Genomic DNA, 12,081 nt, shown 5'->3' with positions numbered 1-12,081 from the left:
ATCCTTCCTCCTCCCCCCATCCCACCCCTTCCCTCCCTCCCGCCCCCCACCCCCCCATCCCGCCTCCTCCTTCCATCCCGCCCCCGGGGCCGCGGGCCGGCCCCCCCCGGGGGGTAGGAGGCGGCAGCGGCAGAGCCCCCCAGCCAAAGCCCGGGGGAAGACAGAGGGACCCCCCCCCACACACACCGCGAGGAGGGGGGAACCCGCCCCACCGCTGCGCATCCTTGCCCGGCGCCCCCCTCCCCCGCCCCGGCCGTGCGCGCAGGGGCCGCTTCCCCCCCCCCCGCAGGGCGGGGGGGCACCGGTACCACACGTGGGTCTCCGACACCAGCGGCTGCCCCCCCCGCCCCCCCACGGGCAGCTGCCTTTGGGAAGCTGCTCCAGAAGCCGGGAACTCGGTTCCCGTTATTTTTAGGCGCCCCCCCGGCGGAGGCAGGGCGGTGTGCCCGTGTCCCGCAGCCCGCCCCGCGCCTCCCAGATTCCAGGGGTTTTTCCAGGTTCCAGGAAGGGGCAGAACAGCAAAAGCAGCGAATACAGGAGCTGTGGGAGTCACAGGTTCGGCTCAGACTGATGCTGCCTGTGGCCAATGCTTTAAAACAGGAGATCAATGATTTGATGGAAGTTTGGAAACCTGGACCAACTCTTGGGAGTCCAGTTGGAGAAACTATTTCTGCTTAAATAGAGAAAGATCCTTCAAAATACCATTAAGACGCTCCCCCCCAGGCCACCAAAAGTCGGGAACGTCACGGGTGGGTGCTGGTGCTGAGCTAACCCGGTGACTCTGCAGTGTGGATGTGACACGTGCGCATCGATGATGTTCTAAAACTGAACGTTTCTTAAGCCCTTGGTCATCAAGGCTCAGATGTAATAAATTTAATAAATAACTAGACACCTGAGCAACTTTACAAAGGCAACTCCACTGCTTTCATGAGCTTCAATGAGGACTAAGGTTTTAGTGAGACAGTTTTGCATTTAATTTTGTGACTATAATAATTCAGAGGGAGTTTGAGGCTCAACAAGCAGCTCTTGGCATACGTTGTTCATCGCTGTAGCGCCAAGACAACACGCAGCAAGAGGACAATACAAACCAGTGCTTCCAAGACCAACAAAAGCGCATTAAGAATGAATAGTTTACCGAGTAAATAATTGCATCATTTCAAATGGTTTTGAATTAAGCATTTCTTTTAACTTAAAAAAAAAAAAAAAAAAAAAAAAGAAATTTCTGGATAGGCTGACAAGCTGCGGCAGGCAGTCTGCAGCTTTTGTCCCGTTCATGCCATGTTTCATTAGGAGCAACTACTATGGAATTAAATGAGGAACGGACGTGGCCTGAAGTCCGAAGCAACATGGTTCGGATGGCAGGATATTTTTTCTGGGACAAAGAAACCCTTTAGTTCTCTCCATCAGACAATTCAGCTGAACTATTTCAGGGCCTTTACTGCTTCTTGATCCCTGAGATCAGCTTCAGACCCTGCTGCAAACAGCAGAACAGCGTCAGATGAAGGAAATTGTTGATGGGGCTGATCTACGTGAAATGTCACTTGGACACACTGGTGTCCTGAAAATCGGCTGGGTTTGGACTTTTTGGCCGGTTCTGCAAAGAGTCGGTGTGAAATAGCTGCCAGGGTGCAGAGTTCTTTAGCCTGGTCTGTGTCATCACGTTGGGTACTTACATGTGTACCTAAACGTGGAGATGCCTTGGAAGCGCCTGGCTGCGTGTAGAAAGCAAACCCCACCGAACACTGCTCCAGAGAACCCACAGAAAACATTGCCCACCCGAGTACTGGAACTTATGGAAAAGTTCACTGAGGAAAACCTCAAAGGCAACATACGAGCTGACAGAAAATCCACATTTTGCCAGCTGAAGTATGGCACAGGATTCATATCCTGAATTCCTCAGCAATTCCTGCAACAAAGCAGTTGAATAAAACCCTTTCAACATGCACGTACTGCATTCGTCTAATTATATTGCTAAAGGTACATAACTTATTGGGAAAATTTTTGAAAGCTATTCCAGTTGAATTCCCAATAGGGATGTAATTATATATCAGTACAGAAGTGCTTAATGCCTTTCTGTAAGGAAATTTTTTTTTTCTTTTTATTAGTATGCACAACTTTACATTGATAAATCCGTAGCAATTTGTAGATTTAAAGCGATAGAAATTCACACCCCCCCTGTGCTGCCAGTTAAACGAAGCTAAAAACCCCAAAGCACTAAACTATTCCAGCTATTTCCTCTGAGCACTGTAAGGAAGAAATCATTGTGTCTATTTTTAAACACTTGGCAAATGAAGGCCTATGAAAATACATACACAAATCATGAGTGCTGAGATTGGGGAAAAAGATGAGCAACCAGGAAAAAAAGGACCTTCTGGAGGAATAAAGAAAAGTGCGTTCTGTCCAGGGAGAATATTTTGACAAATGTAGCGCTTCTCAAAATAGGAAATATTTTCTCAGCCATCCACCTGAGTTGCCACTGGAAATGAGGATCATTTTGGTCAATACAGCCTATGAATATTTGACGAGACGTTAGTAAGAGCAGTGTGATCACATTTCCTAGTAACGAGTGCTAATGGCCCATTGCAAAAAACAGATATTCTAATTAAATACAGTAGTAATCAAGACCCTGCGCTCTGGGTGTTTGCTTCAGTAAACACAGCGACGTGTATTTTCCAGATTAAAATGTTTAAAAGAAAAAAAGGTAATAGTTTAATAAACTGGGCTGCGGTTTTCTTCAGAGGCCATAAGGTGCTGCGTGAGGCGCGGATCTGAACTCTCCCCTGCGATCGACCATCGCGTCAGGCAAAACGCTCCCCAGTCGTCCTTGGCACAGCTCCAGGGCAGCCGAAGCTTTCCCTCTGGAAGGATCTGGTGATGGAAGGAGGGATTCTGTGGGTTCTTCCCTTCTACCTGCTCCTGCAGCGGCTCACCTCGGCAGCCGTTACACCTTCAGCCTCCTCAGTTGTTCCAGATGCTTCTATTTTTCTTTTGTAGCTAACGTCGGAGGTTAATAGTCATTCTGGAAATGAGTTCCCCCTAACGGCTGGTATTTTCCTGAGATATTTGCTTGCAGAATGAATTGTTGACTGTCCCTTCCCAGCTTTCCTATCCATAGGTTAAACGGGAAGGCAGATGTAAGCGCGGATTCACTGCTCAGCCTTCACGTCGTGGGCATTCACCGACACCACCTCGCTTAAACGGGTGCCAGGATGAGAAAAATGGCTTCACTTAAAGAATTTAAATGGGTTCATTAAAAGGAAGAAATTGCTGAATCAAGGGCTGTGAGGTACTTTGTCAGCACTTTCAAAGGCGAGGCAGGTTTTAGGTATAAAGAACAATTCCATGGAAAGTGTGGCTATTCTTAACTCCTCATGCTGTTGCTCGGCCTGTGGCCCAGGTGCACCCTCAGGACTGCCCTCATGGCAAACATCTGACTGACACAACTGTTCCAGGAAGGAGATTAAGATTTTTGGGGTGGACAGGGCAGTGCTGATGTCCTTTAAGGGCAAAAGCGACTGCATCAACTCCACAGTACAGGGTGGGATGTGTTAGCCGTGAACGGCAAAAGAATCAGCTAAAAAATTAATGTACAGGGGCGGGTAAATAAATTGCCTTTTAATCTAAAGAGAGAATCCCTTTGGCTTCCTTTTCGAATCCGGCTGGATCCCAGGCTGACAGCAGCAGTGGCTGGATGACCTTCAGCGGGGGACTGTGCCGGTGAGTCCCAGCCTGGCAGCCACGGGGATACTGGTTATTCCAAGAGATTCCTGTGAACACTGGAAAATAACGGCCCGTGCGTCGTTCAGGAGGTCTCCCAAATGCCAGAAAGGAAACTGTGGGATATAGTAACCAAGTTGCTGGCACTCCTGGGGCTGATGTTTGTTGGGAACCACGGAATCCTTCCCCGCCGGGTGAGCGGCTGTTGCACCTCTGGCACTGCCCTGAACACAAGCAACTCTGCTTCAGGTCACTTCAGCCCACGCATTCCCCAAGCCTTCAGGGCTTCCAAGCGCCTTAGGTCACCAGCTGGATCTTACAGACGTGTGTGACGGCAGAGACAATTTCAACAGGGCTCCACAAGAGTGCTGCATTGCACCCAGGCGGAATAATTTTCAGGATTAAACCCTCTGGGTCGGTGCGCCCAGGTTTGTAACACTGACATCCCAAAGGGTTTGAATGAGTCGTCTTGTGCAACGTGATGTGATGGCATCCAACGCTACTTTGCCGATCAATTTTTGGACCTATAGCAGTGCAATAAACGTGGAAACATCTTAAAATTTGGAAAAAGATAACCAAAGAAAGCATCCATCCAGTGTGGTACTGCTGACAAGGTCACAGTGGGGCTTCCCTCCTCCAACCAAGACGTGCACTGGAACAGAACAGGCTTTCGGGTACTTTCTGTCCCTTCCAGAAATAGGGAAACACTTTGACAACCGGGCTTTTTCCTGACTTTCTGAATTCCAGCCAGAATAGCAAAACTGAAGTCTTCGTAACTTTAAAAAAATGTCTAAGCTCCCACTTCCTTCCCTTAACCAGTATTTAGAAATAAATGGAACATAAATAGAAAGTAAAGGACAGAACAATAGCAGCAGACTTTCAGCCTTTTAATGCCTACATTTTATAATAAGAGGTATTAATAAAGGATAAAACTGAGCAGTTACTTTCTTAATAACAATAGTAATAGCAGTAATAGTAGCAGTAGCAGTAACAGCCCTACCGCTACTACTACTACCACCACCAAACACCAGAACAACTTTCCCCCCAAAATAGTGTCTGACTATTTAGATAGAACAAAAAATAAAAAGCAAATCCAAACACAATTTAAGTATTTTCTTTACCTTACGTGATCGCTTTTGGTCTTTGGTTGATGTAGATGAGAAATCAGCTCTTTCTAAAAAGAAAGGCTTATTAATTACCACTAATTCATTCTAAACTTACTGTTTATCCTGGAGGATAGCTTTGTACAAAGACCAAAACAGAAGACTACACTAGCAACAGCAAAGAGTTTGGGGTTTTTTTTTTGATGTGCTAATATGGTACCCAAGTAGTTGAGAGTATAAAATAATTTTTAATATATAAATTATATATATTTAATATATATAAAATTAATATATAAATTAAAATTCACATAAATCATTGCGTCAGAAAAAAGGAGACTCACATTTTGTTTCAGGCCTAGCTTTGATGCACAGATTTTGGACAAAGCAGATATACTTGGTTCAGTATTTTAGTAAACTTTGAGAAGAGGAAGTACTTAATATGAACCAACTTCAAAGCTTAAAGAAGAGGGAAGAAAAAAGGAGGCTTTTACATCTAAAATGAATACGTCATTTCTGAAAGTATCGTTTGAAATGTTGTTTTCCAAGTTTCTTCTCAAATCACTACATTTATCAGCTTTAAAATCTCAGTTCTGCTCTCTACTATTGAGTAATGAAATTGTGTTAATTAGGATATGTGGTTCTCCAGGAGGACGGATGTTTAACCTTATATGGGGTAAACCATCTATCTCTGTTTTGTATCTTGTGAATTACAACTGAAGGAAAGAAGTGCCTTAATGTAACACAGACCTCTTATTCTTGGATTTTCTTCATCTGATAAACATCCAGCCAGGCCAAGCAAAAACATTACAAATCAGTAAATCTAGAGTCCACTACCGATAATGATAGAACTCCCTGAATGGAGTGCTTCCTTTCATTGCTCAGATTTAGTTTAAGAGAGCTTTTTAGGGAGCCGAGCATGTGAAACCTGCCGCCAGCTTAATAACTTTGATATAAACTGTGATTTAGTTTTTCAGGGGGAAGAAACCTGGAGGCAGCAACGAAGAAAATCAGAGCAACTAACAATCAACAGGCTGCAAAGATTCCTTTGGCATATTAAACCGAGCAATTTAGACAGTTACACACAGTTGTACTGATTTTTTTATTTATTTTAGTTTTAATGTTAGGTTTAATTTTAATTTGAGGTTTAATTTAAATAATGGAAGTCCTTTCATATAGTCTCTGTATAGAATACAGCAAAGCGCTGCCAGAGTCCTCAGTGCCGTTCTGGCAGGGCTGTGCTCGCTGCTGCTGCTCTGTTTCCCTTCTCAGCCCCCAGTTCTTCCAGTTTTCAAGATCCCTGCTCCCGGTCTGCCTCCAGCAGTGCCGTCAGCCTCAGTTCCTGCCTGCTGCTCCCACAAGCTTCTCCACATTTTCTGTGGAAACTGGGATGTACCAAGTCACCCCTTTGGGACGCGACCCGTCCTCAATGACCCTTCTGTTCTGTTGGCTTGGGGCAAATAATCGAGGCCAGTGGATGGTACCTGATGAAATTATAGATAAACCCCCACAAAAATACAGTGTAGCATCAAGAAAGTCAGTTATATCCTCAAAAGCTTTGTATTTGTATGTCTTTATATATCTTTGTATGTATTTATATGTATTTATATGTATTTATAGTATCACTGTCTTACTCCTTGTGTTTTTTCTGACTTGCAATTGCCCAATAATGGTATTTAGCTTGCTTAACTTTCCTTTCGCTGCTGTGCCTGTCGCTTCCTGCTGTCTGGCCTGAGCCCTTCGGAATCACACCGCCTGCAGGATCCTCTTTGCTTCCAGAATTTGTGGGATAAAGCCAACTTCTCCACATGCTTGCTCCGTTCAAACCAAGGTGCTTTTGCTGTGCACGGCTGATGCCACGGTAGTTTTCAACACCCCGTGAACTGGACTGGACTATGGTCCTTTGAACTCTGTGTTTTCAGAGAGCACAAACCTTGAGATGCATCCATAATACAAATCCAAATAAAAAGCATCCAAATGAGATGCATACAAAATAAAAATATCAGAAAAGGCAATCCTTTCTTCTCTTGGTTTCCTTAGGAAAGCTAGTATTTTTTTCCTTCTCCTTCTCCTGGGCTGAAAAGTAATATATTTGCCACAATAAGCTCACAATAACGAAGTAAAAGCGTGCAATACTTATTTATAAACTTCCAGTTCTTCATTGAAGATGAGAACTGGAGTGAGCATACAGCAGAAAGAGGCATAACAGGTTACTGGATCAAGTACTTCGATTTCTCTTTCTTCCTGGGATCCTGAAAACACACCACCTGGGAGAGCATCCTTCTCTTCCTGGATTTACAGGAGGTTTGAAATAATCATTCTTTCCTTTGACCAGACAGAATCACTCCAAAGGTCAAGATGAACATCCTGAAGTTGGTAAATCCTATTCTGTAGCATCCTGACATTACGGAATTGGGGTAATTTAGGACTCACATACACCTGACGACCCATTACAAAAACTTTTTCACTTGAGAGGTGCAACCAGAGAGAACTTTTGTCTGCAGGGTGCATCTTCGGATTAAGCTAATTTCTGCTACTCCCTAGAAGCAATTTAAAACTGTGTTAACTTCAAAGGCGATAGAATTTAATCCAGTTTTGAACTATGGGACTTTTAATGACTCTTCAATCAATGGTCCAGATTCTTCTTTATACAAGAAGAGAAGTACACATCCTAGAACCTGTTAAAGCTCCTCTCCTTACACATCTGGAAGAAAAAATAATTTCCTAGGGAGAATATATTCCTACTGAGAATTATTTAGTAATCTGATTCCCAGACATCTGAGCACGTCGGTGTATTTTTGCCTTATGGAAATGAATAGCTTTCAGCTACAGTGAGACATCACAGATTAAAGTTGAGTAAAAGCATATTAAACTGTTTTCATAAACTCCTAGCAATTTGTTACAAAACGGACATTCCAGGAAGTATTTTGGGAACACCTTCAACCAATGCCAGAAAGGAGCACATCTCAGTGCATGACATAAAAAAAAGAAAAAGAGAAAGTTTCTTATTTGTTCTTTTCCATCTAAAAGTGGTTAAGATAATGTAAGATAATCTAAAAGTGGTTAAGATGATGTAAAATTAATGGGGACCCCCCCTTTTTTTTAGCACAGTGGATTCTTTTGCCTGATGGCAATTTTTTCCATGCAATTTGGTTTTAGGAATTAAGCAATCTTCATCATTTAAAGTGGTTTCTTCAATAACGCTTTCCAAGTTTTAATCAGCTTTAAGCCTAATAGAAAAACCACCAGCTTTTTTCCTTTCCCCCAACAGATTACTGCAAACGACAGCATAAAAGATAGAAACCAAGCCCTGGGTTTTTGGGTGTCCTGATATGAAAAAGTAACACCCACCCAATATTTTAGGATTCCAATTCTTCTCCTTCACCGTTTTTCCCCTTTCAGAAAAGGGAAGCGAAATACCTGAGCTGAGTAAAAGAAAAGCAAAACCGCACCACGTCTTAGATCACAATAAGTGTATTTTTTTATTCGTGAGGATGGGGAGTTGACGCTCACCCAAGCAAGGCAAGCGGTGCATGCCCAGCTGCAGGAGCCTGGTCCAGCCAGGAGACCAGATCATCGGGCGAGCTCGGGGCGATACCAGTCCAAGCCAGTAAGGAGTCTGCAGGTCATTCCTGATGGCACCTTCACACACAGTAACTACCAATAGCCAGATAAGACCAAGATCAAAAGAAAAAGTGGCCAGATTGGAAAAATGTCCGGCAATTCAAAGATCTATTCAGATAAGCAAAGGATTCCTATTTTAGAGCCATTAAACTGATTACTCAGATTTGCTGTGTTTATAGTTCTGAAATTTCCTTGTTAATCATATCCTGCAAAGCCTCTGGGAATTAACGAATTACAGAGCAGTCCAGTGAAATAATCACCCAAAAGACAACAGCCTTTTTGCCATGTGCCTCACCGCTATCTCATACAAAATCGGCTAACTAATCAAAATAAGCATTGCTAAGAAAATTCACTGTCAGTCTGTGAAATAACAGTCTTGCTGCAGCAAAGCTTGCTTTCTAAAGAGCCCTGTCCCCGTGCCACTGTGGAGACAACGTTCACTTCCCAGACCCACACAACAGCTTCCAGGTTTTGCTTTCCCATGGGATATCCTGCAGGAACCGGCTGTCTAATCAAGGCTGAAATCTGCATTTGAACAGCAAATGACACCTATGACCGATAACACTGTGAGCATTGTTCTGATTTCGTTCAGTGCATTAATTTTAATTTTCTTAGACTTATGTCAGTCTTATAGCATGCCCTGTAGCTGAATAAAGTAATTAACTGATTGAAACTAATCAGTCATCCTCATGGCTGCTAGCTGCCCAAAGTTGCAAAACCATGCTACCGTCTATTGTTACTGAATTTTGAAAAAATGAACACAGGATTCAGGGGACTGTTGCTAGCTTCAGCCAGAATTCAGAAAGAAGGCTAATTGATGATAACAGATGAGATGCATTTTGGAATTATTAATTGGAAAAGGAGGGTTGCTGACTTGCTGGAAAGAATTTGCAGACCTCAGCACCTTTCTGCACCTCTTGCAGATTGCTCTCATCTGGCCCGCTGCCCAAAGCCAGGCTGGAGGCTTTTCAGTAAGAACGTGGAACGTTTTACTAAAATGAGAGAAAAAAAAAAAAGTATAATTACAGAGCCAGGCTGAAAATGTTGTTACAATGCTTAATACTAGTTGTCTTAGTTTGCATTACTTGTGTGAATTTATTTATGGCGTATGTGTGGGACACTAATTAACCAGCCAGATCAGTTCGGCAAGAGTTTCTATTGTGTCCATAGCAAGCACGACCGCTGTCTGTATCTTCTTTTTCTTGCAAAGTAGGAGAAACCCCGAGCTCTGTGTGCTCGGTCCAACCCCGCTGTTTTGCAGGAGATGAATCTCGGAGATCTGGGTACCGTGTCGCTTATTTTGCTGCTTTTCATGGCCAATTTAAGGCTTGAATCACTGCATAAACATGAGTAGCTATACCTCACGGCATACTACGTTTTATTGAGCCTATCCACCGATCAGACAACGGGAGCTGTTCGCTGCAGTGCTGCGAGGGCCATAGCGTGCCACGGCCCGTGGGTGTTCGCTTCGGTGAAACTCCGCTGAGTCAGAAGGCTCTGGGCAGTCCAGAAGGATCCAACCTGGAAGGTGCCACAATATCCCAGTCACGCTTCCTTTGGAAAGACGGCATCACCCATAAACTCAGTTTGGATGTTGTGTGCTGAGATCTACGGTTCGTTCTGCAGCTAAGCAGTTCCTGTAAAATCTGAAATGGCTTGGTCTAGCAGTTCTTGATTTATGCCTCTCTAAAAATATCACCAAGCCCATCCTTGAGTGACAGGCTAAGGCAGAAGCAGTTCTGTGGGAGCTGATTTAATAACCACCCGCTACTAAATTTCCCGCTTCTCTCACTTAATGAACTCTTGGCACCAGCTGCTGCTGGGCACAGGCTAATGGAGAAGATCTATTAATAACTAAGGCAACTAAGAAAGAAACTTTTGCTTTGAGCTGTGCTCCAATGTCTCTACGCCAAGATATTGGGTGTGAAAGTGCGTGCAGCCCTGCCGGTCCCCATCCTCCCCCCCAAACTATCCACTTTTTGGATCTGGGCGCTCTCAGTTGGCGAATTTTTGTTTCTAAATCAGAGCAGACAGTATGTGCTTGCTAGGAAGGAATTAAGGCTCCCAGCCCTGCCCCGAGGCAGCACGACCCGGCCGGGAATCAGTTTTAGCCAAGCATCATGAAACGGGCTGTATTTATGAAAAAAGAGTCGGGATCAGTCATTCTTACCTGCTGAAGGTATTTTTCTTTTACTTTAGTTTTCTCCATCTTCCAAGACTGTCTATTTCTCACTTCCCCCCCGCCCCCCCCCCCCCCGGCCCCTTTCCAAACCAGACGGATGAAAGGCAAATGAGCAAGAGATCCTGAGCTCATTGCCATGGCTAATTATTCATCCCTGAGAAGTAATTCCCCGCAGGAACCTGGGCATGGAAGGTCTGCGAGCTGGGGGCACGCAGCGCTCCATACTTCTGGAAAGCTGTGGGCAGTTCTTTGGAAAGCAGCATCCCATTGAGGGTGGCTGGGCAGGTGCGTGGTGGTGATGCAGGGAGGGGGGGGGGGTCTGGGGGGGGGGGTCTGAGGAGGGTGCAGGGCTCAGGCAAAGGATGTGGGGACCCTGCAAGAGCCCAGGGCCTTGGGGAGGTTTGTGAGGGGACCCCAGGAGAGGTGAGAGGCTCCGGAGAGGGGTCCCAGGAGGAACATGTGGCCCCAAGGAAGGTGCAGGACCCTGCAGGGAGGTGTGCGGCCCCAGGGGCCGTGTAGGGCTGCAGGCAGGGTCCCCTCATGGGGCAGGGTCTCCTCGTGGGGCCGGGTCCCCTCATGGTGAAAGGTCTCCTCGTGGGGCAGGGTCCCCTAACAGGGCAGGGTCCCCTCATGGGGCAGGATCCCTTAATGGGCAGGGTCCTCTCATGGGGCCAGGTCCCCTCATGGGGCCGGGACCCCTCATAGGGCAGGGTCCCCTTGGGGGGAAGGGTTCCCTCGTGGGATAGGGTCCACTCACGGGGCAGGGTCCCCTGATGTGTCAAGGACCCTTAACGGGCAGGGTCCCCTCGTGGGGAAGGGTCCCCTCATGTCACAGGGTGGCAGAGCCTGGTCAGGACACGCGTGGTGGCAGGAGCACGGCTGAGGTCCGGAAGGTGCAGGTGAAGCCCACATCGGCTGGGCTTGAGCCAGCCATGACAAGGGGCCCATCGGTCACCATCGGCGCTGTCCTGGCGCTGTCCCCACGGTGCCACACAGGGTTGCATCCTGGTGTCCCCTCTCGGTGAGACGGGCCTGCCCAGCTCAGCCTGCTCCTGCCCCATGTCCCCGAGGAAGCGGGAGGACGGTGCTGGCGCTGCCTGTGCCGCGGCCGTCAGAATTCCCGTGCGCATGATTTCCATTGAGGCACCTTCCAAACCTTTTTACCTGGCTGTGTGGCTAGTGATTGCTACCTTTGGCAATCAGCTAACTACACTGCCTAGTAACTAGGCTGATGTAAGAGGCAGTACCCTTCCAACTCCTCCTTTGATGAAGACTGGGGTTTTGTTAAAAAAAACACAACAAAAACCCTCTTAGAGCAGGTTCTAACACTCTCAAGTATTTTCTCCATTATTAAAATTCTTGAATGGTAAGCAAAGTGGTCAGACTGAAAACATTTATGGCATAGAGTGAGTTTAATATTTAATCATTGCTGAACCCCCCCTTCACTGACTAGCTCGT

This window comes from Falco peregrinus, chromosome 15 (genome assembly GCF_023634155.1).
Source record: "Falco peregrinus isolate bFalPer1 chromosome 15, bFalPer1.pri, whole genome shotgun sequence".
Classification (NCBI taxonomy): domain Eukaryota; kingdom Metazoa; phylum Chordata; class Aves; order Falconiformes; family Falconidae; genus Falco; species Falco peregrinus.
This window is presented reverse-complemented; position numbering follows the sequence as displayed.